Raw genomic sequence first — 9,414 nt, 5'->3', positions numbered from 1 at the left:
CAATGGTTTATTATAACAAACCTTAACTTTATCCATATGTATGACGACAAAGTCTTCCGAAAATATGGATAATGTTTTGAAATTGGGACGAGCTATCAAAGCATTGGCACCCATACCTCTTCTTATGGATTCCCAATGTGTGACAATTCGAATGTCTCTTCTATTGTTTACATTTTCCATCGTTTTGCCAAATATGGAATTTATATTCAATTTGAAGTAACCCTTCTCAAACTTATTGGTAGCCTTATTTCTCAAATTTGTATTTAAATCGATATATTTTTTCAGCCACGGTGACTGATTGAATCTGAGAATTCTATGAGTTTTCATCACCATCAAACCATTACGGACCGCTTGTTTCAAATTCCTATAATGAACGATATATTTCTTTTTATCATTCAAATTAGGAATAAGTTTGGGTATTTTGGACTTTGAACCAGGTGGTATAATACTTTCAACCAAAAATGGTAAATCCGAATGTAGATCGTGTAACTCGACAGGGTAATGCACATCTACTTCAAGTATGTATCCTTGGGGGCTATCATCTGGAATACTATTGATATCCAACTGACATATTTCACTGGCGGTCAACCAAGCGAACCCACCAAAAGGTAATGATTGAGACATGCTATGACCATACAGATTTGTTGCATCCAAATACATTATGAAAGATGAAGGTTCTTCGGGATTATAATTTGGAAGAAACTGATTGTTTGCAATATGCTTTCTCTCCGAACACTGGCTTACACCACCACGTATACCGTTTTGGAGAAAATGCACCATATCGATATCAGTTAATAATTCCAAGTTGACACCCGTATACTTCAACATAGCATTCCAAGAAAGACCTGGAGAAGTGAAATAGTGAGCAGGATCCAATTTATATGTATCTAAACTCATATTTCTAAAATTTTCAAAAATATCGCACAACAGTAGAACATCAGATTTTAGATATATGTCAGAATATTCACCCAAATCTTGACAATTGAATGTGTTCCATACCTGCTTTACTCTATCATAATCCTCATCAGAAACATGTTTTTCATTTAATTTATCATAAAAGTCCACCTTTGATGGTATACTAGAATAATTTAATTTATCTAAAGAATCGATAAAACTGTACGGAAAAACACCTTTCTGCCTCATAAGTTTGAATTTATCCTGTTCCGGAAAATATTTTCTTGTTTCCACAAAATGTTTTTCATCTAAATTGTCACCTAACTCTTGAAGGGAAGCAGCCATAAATTTAAAACTATCGATGAACCTTAATTTCAAAAACTTATTTTTCATCACTCCATTGTGATCTACTATTCTCTCCATAATTATATGTTTCGTGAAGGAAACATACTTTTCTTTAGTTTGAGCAATGACATCTACTTTTGTTTTGTTTGTGCATAACTCTTTTATGAACAAATGACAGTCATACCCACTGAGATTATGAAAAATTATTGGTATAAAGTTGGGCAATTTGAAATTGAGGTTACAAATACTATGTGCAGCTCCATTTCTTTTTTTTCCCGTTAGATGGCAGTGGTCACGCACCTCAATATCACCATCACCAAATGGTTCTCCACATATACCACATGTGGCGGCAATATTGAAATCATGCTCTTTCTCATCAGTCAATGGACTCATTGGAATGACTTTCTTCAAATATTTGTGATAAATATTGGTGACATCAGCCTCCAAGTTTGACACAAACACTTTAGCTGCATCAGCACCTCTATATAGTACAAATTTAGATATAGAATCATCAAAAGAGCACTTTATGAGGTAAGAAAAAGCATATGGTTCATGAAGATATGTTCGATTTGTATAAGAGTTAGCAGGATTTGGCTCATTAGTATGCACTGGTTTCAGAATAGATTCGAAATCAGCATATACAACGAATGGAACCCTCAACTGTTTCTCGATATTTTCAAATTTCAAAATATTCTCAGGTACCCTTTTACCAAATTTATCAACCCTGAAATTTGTGGATGGTGTCGTTGTCGATATGTGATTACAATCATTCAACTGATGTCGCAATAAAGTTCGTTCATTATCAAAGTACAATAAACAACCATCACAAAAATACTTTTTATGACCACGGGCAGATATTTGTGATGATACTAGTCTCGATAAATCCTTAATCCAACAATAATGACTATTACCAGAATCATCTGTAATAATCAACAGATTAACATGACTATTTAATCTACGTTTAGAATAGTGTAATGGACCCACAACTTCATATTCAATTCTACCATTTTTAAAAACATTTTCCAACCCATAAACATTGATAGAGCAATCGTTCATGACCTCAAACTTAGGAATATCTTTCAAGTCAACTGGAAATTCCATACCTGCTACATTCAAGACGGTTGAGAAGTGGGGGTATGATGAAATTTCACTAAGTTTCTGACTGGCAGGGTATAAAGCTGAAGTCACAGCCCACGCAAAGCAGCACTGATCTTGATTAAGAACATTCACCACACTTTTCTTCAATTCGATGAACCTTGGCAATTTGATGTAAGAAGACCCTCCGAAGGGGCTATACTTGTTGATATTCACCTCCAAGTACAAAATTTTCTCAATGGTCCAACCTGAAAATATGGGTTTTCTCTATAAGTCCATCATCATCAACATTTTGACTAGATCACATACCTGAATCCCGATCTTGAAATTCCGCTGCTTTAACAGTTAAACTATCTGCAAAACTGCTATAAACCACATCCAAATCATTCGATTGATCAATTACTTCATTGGGACTATTAAATGATTTGATGTCTGAAAGATCCTTAGTTTGCAGACTGTACCGCCCAAACACTTCCATGTTCACTTTCATGCATTTATGGATATCCAACACTTCTTCGAGTAGTTTCACTACTTTCTGCTTAATTTCATTGAAGAATGTTGGGTAATCCATGTGGTGGTTTTCACTGTCCACTCGGTGGACAGTGAAAACCACACTTCGACACTTGAAAGCTGTATTGACAATTTTCACACCTTCCCCATATTGAACACATGCATTTGTTCTGTGCTGCAACGTCCTCCGATGTACATTCATCTGATCGCTTGCAATAGTCAAATTGCAGCAAACGCATGTTTGCAGTGTTGGAAGTGCTGGGGGTGTCAACCGTTGCCTCTTCGATGTTGGAGGTCCATCACCATTTGCGGGTGTGCAGGAATCCCGCTGATGACGACGTAGGTTGTCACTACGAGTGAAACTTTTTTTACAATCAACGCACGAATACATCTTGTATATAGAAATATCTACCGTACGATAAGGAGAATTTGAAATGAGTGAAACGTTCACACCACACTCCTTATAAAAGCCCAACTCCTCCCCCCCCACCATAACCCAAATGAGAGCTACAAGGTCAACATTCAGTGCCACAGAGCAAGCTCAAGGTAGTCGAAGTGACGAACGTCAATGTCAAACCCCACAATCAAGGTCAAACACCGCAACGCCGAACCCCACTGTATATTCTGTACACGTCACGATTTCATTCAAGGTCAACATTCAATGCCATGGAGCAAGCTCAAGGTAGTCGAAGTGTCGAACGTCAAGGTCAACCCCCACACTCAAGGTCAAACACCGCATTCAAGCTCATACTACGTGTACGACGTTCAAGGTTAGGTGACGTCATTCAAGGTCGTGTGACGTCTCAAGGTCAAAAGGGGTGGGGGGAGGCGTTCAGTCGGCATTAGCACCCTACTCATATGAGTGTACCAATTTAAGGACCAGCAAATTTCACCAACTGCGCAGGCCTCCACCCAGCCAACAATTTGGACTGATAGATGAACTAAGTATACCCCAGCTCCGGCCTCACGGACTGATGCGCGGGGGAGTAGTAACCCACTGAAGAAAAAGTCTGTTGTGATGACGCCGCGCAGACTGGAACAGATCAAGTCTGATGCGACGATGTCGTTGCACCCGAGCAGACAGGAAAGCACGAGAAAGCTACTAAAAATGGTAGTGAATACAGGAAAATGAACGATCGCCACTCATACGTACAACGCCCCCCTTGAGCAATGTGAGCTTTCGTGACCCCTTCGCTATGGTTGAGCAGGGGTAAAAGATCTCTCAGGCTTTCGAATCGCTTAATTCTTCAATGAATATAGGGAAGATTTTGAAGAAAATCAATCATCTCATTCGCTTGCTACAAGGCACTACAGGTCCTCTCGAAAAATGTGAGCCTTTGTGGAGTGTCACCAGAACACCAATAATCACAACTTATGAAAAATTGTATACATGTATCTTTTGGAGAGGCGACGCAGATGCATCTTCAAAGTATATATATATATATATATATATATATATATATATATATATATATATATATATATATATATATATATATATATTGTTGTGTTTTTTAGAGATGTGATGTGGATAATTATTAATTTGTTTTTGTATAATTTTTCCAATTGATACTATGGTAAGTTCAATTGTCTGCTTGCCACTATATTTTTATTTATAATTGAATCTATATTTATTTTAATAAGTTTGATTTATCAATTCTCAATTTTAATTCAATTTTCAAACTTTCAAAAATTGTACGTGCTTCTCGTTTCAGCGTTGATCATCGACTCCTTTGGCTTCCCCTTTCAACAAACTCCCCATCTCCTTGGCAACCAATTTTCGAAAATTCTAGATGCTGTCAAAACCTTCTGATTTGTAAATTTTGGCACTTCACTCAAACTACACTTAGTTTATTTACCATTTGTACTCATAAACAAACTCTAATATCTGATATCTACAATATTGGTTGTTTTATAACAATTCATGTTCTGTATTTTACAAAATTAATTTTTGAAATTTGCAATTCATGAGCTCCTCTCCAATTCTCTCACCTAGTAGGCTAGACAATATTTTAGCTACATGTTTTTTTCATATACTGAGTGTTTTTCCTTTCACAAATTGAAACTCTTTCAAAATATTGATTTGGATAATTTGAATAAATTGTAATGTTGTTTTGTTTTCTAATTTTGATCTAAATGGTTTTATTAATTTGTTTTTATGTTTCAGGAAAATATATATCTGGTGACTGATCTTTTCAATACTGGATTGTGACATTTGAATTTCAATGGAAACCAACTAAGGAATGATTTAGTTGTTACATTGTGTGCGTAACCATTTTACTGAGAACAAAAGATAAGAAATTACTAACTGAGGTAACGTATCTAACCTATATTTTAAATGAACAAACTCATTAACTAGTCTCATTGGTCAAGATTCTTATAACAATAAATATCATAACAATTTTCCCCCAAATATATGTTCAATATTTAGGTACATCAAAAACAAAATTTGAACATTAAATTTTATTAACATATTTATATTTCTTCTTTATTATTTCCAAATCATCATTTCCTTTTATTTAAGTTTTATATTGATAAATACTTTCGATGTTAAAAATACCCCTTATACTTTTATCGATAGGATTTATCAATTTATGGCTATTCTTTGGCTCTTCTGTTTATATCATATAGCAATTTTGCACATTTGTTTCTTCTATTATCAGGAACTCTCATAGACTTGACAATTACTAAATCACCTTTCTTAAACTTCACTTCTTTACCTCTACGTCTACTCTCTCTTTTCAAATATCTATTTGCATTTCTTTTTATTTTTAAATTAACTTTTTCCATTATTTCATTCAAATCTTTCTCATTCCTTATCCATTCTCTCTCAGGCATTCTAGAGATTCATAATATATTCTGGACATTCTTCTGTCACTCTACTGGGTACTTCATTTAAATATCGCTCTACATCATTTAACTTTTCATCCTAAATTCTATGGTTGTCCTGTGACATTATTCTTGAATATTTTATTACTTTTATATATCTTTATGTTGGATTAGATGCTGGATGTCTAATACTTGTAAAATTCAATTGTATATCTAAATTATCTGTAAATTTCCTCATTTTGTCATTATTAAAATATGCATTATCTAGGATAACCTGTTCTGGTTTACCTATCTCTACTAGGAATTTTGTTAATTTTGTGATTTATACCTCATTATTATTACTCTGTACCTCATTCGTAGCGTGTGTCCGTTGTATATTGTTTAGCTGTCTAATTTCTTCTGCGCTTCTACTTCTCCTATGTCTGTACATATCATCATTTCTTTCGTCATTGTAATCTCTATTGTCTCTGTAATTTTGTCTGTCGGTACTATTAGCTATGTGTCTGTATGTATTATTATTGTTGTTATAGTATCTGTTATTGTTATTATTATTGTATTCATTATATCTATTATTATTACTGTTATTATTTCTTTGTGGATAGTTATTATAATTTCTGTTATTAAATTGTGTATTATTATTATTTATAGGCCTATTATTTTGTTGTGGAAATCTTTTTTGTGTATTATTATTATATTTATTATTATTAGTTCTCTTATTAAAATTTTGATTATTATTGTTTTGATTATTAAATTGATTTGTATTATTACTCCTATATGCCAATGTTCTTTCTAATCTCAGCAAATATTCACAAAGCCTATCCATTGTTTTAATTTCGTACATATTGATAATTTTAAAAATCTCTTGTCTAAAATGTCTGCTTATATTATCAACTACTTCCTCTTCTCTCATGTTAGGTTTCAAATATTGTGCAATGGCATATAATATTATAGCATAATTATTAAAATTCAAACTTCTATTTTCATCAAATTGAAATTTATCTCTAATTTTAAGTTGCGCATTTTACCCCCAATATTGTTTTATAAATAAATTTTCAAAATCTTGGAAAGTATTGATATTATTTTCTTGGCTGTTAAACCAGATAGAAGGTTGATTTAATAAATATTGTCTAATCACGTCTTTTATTTCATCTGTATTCATTTGATTTGATATTTTATTTCTAATTATTTTTATAAAAGTTATCGGATGTAGTTTTTGTATATTACCATCAAATTTGTTATTTTCTTGAACACTTGAACACGTACTAATGTATCTAGTCTCTATTCTAGTCTGTCGATGATTTTCTTCTATGTCTTTAATTTTATTTTCTATATTATTGATTTAATTTTTATTTTGTTCATTATTTTCATTTATTAAATCATTTGAATATATTTTGTGGCTTTCTATATTTTCATTGACTTTATTTATTTTTCCTATCAATTCCTGATTGTTTGTGTTCAATTCTTCTCTAACTTCTTGAATTTTTCTACTATTATTGAAAATTGAATTATTAATATCTATGATATCTTGCTTCGTATTTTTATCAAATTCCATATTTTGTTTTTCTATTCTTTTCTCAAATTCCTTGTATAGATCCACCATTTCTTGTTTATTAGACTCTAATTTCAACTGTACCCTTTGTTCCAGCCTGTCCATATTTACTGTTACACTCTCAATACCCTACCTCACACTGTCAATATTCTGTCTCACTTCATCTTTCACACTATCTATATTCTGTCTCACTTCATCTTTCACACTATCTTTATTCTGTTTCACACCATCTTTCACACTATCTATATTCTGTTTCACACCATCAATATTTTGTTTCATTTCTTCTTTCATCCTAACCATAAACTTCATTATCATTTGCATTTAGTTATCCACATTCATTCTTTCTTGCATAGTACTTTCACCTTGATCTCCACTCTGTCTCACTTCTTCTCCCTCACTCACTCCTGTTTTCTTTCCATCTCTCAAATCCATTCTTTCTCACTTACAAAATTTTACTCTTTCTCTCACTCTACCTTCGGCCTTTCCAAATATGCCTCACGTTGTTGGCGACAATTGTTATGTTTTTTTAGAGATGTGATGTTGATAATCAATAATTTGTTTTTATATCATTTTTAATTTGAATTTTATAAAAGGGTTCAGAATTGTATTCTTTGTTTAATCAAATTTAATATTATTCTGCAGGTATATACCTTATCTTACAAATAATTCTTACCTTGATCAGCTCAGTCGGATTTCTATAAGCATGCAGCGCCCTCTCTCGCTACAGGTAGAGTTCTGGGAAAGGTCTTGTTTGTTTTCAAAAATATTGTGCCAAATGAATTTTCAAAAAGGATAATAAATATAATATTGAATTCCAAAATTATGGCACTAATACTATCAACCTTAACCTTAACCTACCTACACCTGCGAAAAATATCTTAAATTTTAAATCATGAACAGAACTACACCACAAAATACCACTCTATAATAATTGCTGTTCTGTGGTATAACCTTGTTGAAATTAAGATGCTACACCGTTCTCTGCCTTATGACAGACCACTAAAATGGCTGCTCAGTGAATGTTTATAAACTAATCATTAATATCAATTTTACAAATGGTTATCGTTCTCAATGTGTTTTAAAATGGTGAATGAATGTTCAGTGAGTTTTCAAACACTGAGAAATTGAAATGTCCCTTCTGGATTCCTTCTATCAGCAAACAGGTTCAGTGATGGCGGTTTGAGTTTTATAAATGATTCCTAAATACCTTGAATTTTTCTTTTTTGGTGCGGTGAATTGATCTGGATGTTTCTTCTTTCTACTCCAATTTTTCCAATTGATACTATGGTAAGTTCAATTGTCTGCTTTCCACTATATTTTTATTTATAATTGAATCTATATGTATTTTAATGAGTTTGATTTATCAATTCCCAATTTTAATTCAATTTTCAAACTTTCAAAAATTGTACGTGCTTCTCGTTCCAGCGTTGATCATCGACTCCTTTGGCTCCCCCTTTCAACAAACTCCCCATCTCCTTGGCAACCAATTTTCGAAAATTCTAGATGCTGTCAAAACCTTCTGTATATATATATATATATATATATATATATATATATATATATATATATATATATATATATATCTATATATATATATATAGAAACAGAAGTTAATATCGGACATAGCACTCATGAAAGTGGCAAACCATAGACACGTGTTTCGGGCTTTTGGCCCATCATCAGTATGGTGCAGCCAAGTGTAAGGATGGGCAACACTTGGTTACCAAAAGATAGAAATACAAATGCACGGAGCCACCAACAGGAGCCAACCGCACATTTGTGGTTTCAGTTGATAGATCTCGTGTTCACAAGAAAACTATCAAAAACACCACGGAGGCAGCTATAGCTACCTGCTATAGCTACCGGCTATAGCTATAGCTATAGCTATAGCTATGGCTGCACCATACTGATGATGGGCCAAAAGCCCGAAACACGTGTCTATGGTTTGCCACTTTCATGAGTGCTATGTCCGATATTAACTTCTGTTTCTATATAAAGACACTCAATAACTTTCATATTTATATATATATATATATATATATATATATATATATATATATATATATATATATATATATATATTACGCTATAGCGGATTTTTTTATCAATTCAGCTACATTTTTTTCAGTTCGAATTTGGATTTATTGAAGATACTTTTCCAATACCCGAACAAGAAATGCTGTCTCAAAATC

This window comes from Leptinotarsa decemlineata, unplaced genomic scaffold (assembly GCF_025532065.1).
Source record: "Leptinotarsa decemlineata unplaced genomic scaffold, Ldec_3_MD MMD2_P_RNA_scaffold_6, whole genome shotgun sequence".
NCBI classification, from domain to species: domain Eukaryota; kingdom Metazoa; phylum Arthropoda; class Insecta; order Coleoptera; family Chrysomelidae; genus Leptinotarsa; species Leptinotarsa decemlineata.
Note: the sequence above shows the minus strand (reverse complement) of the source record.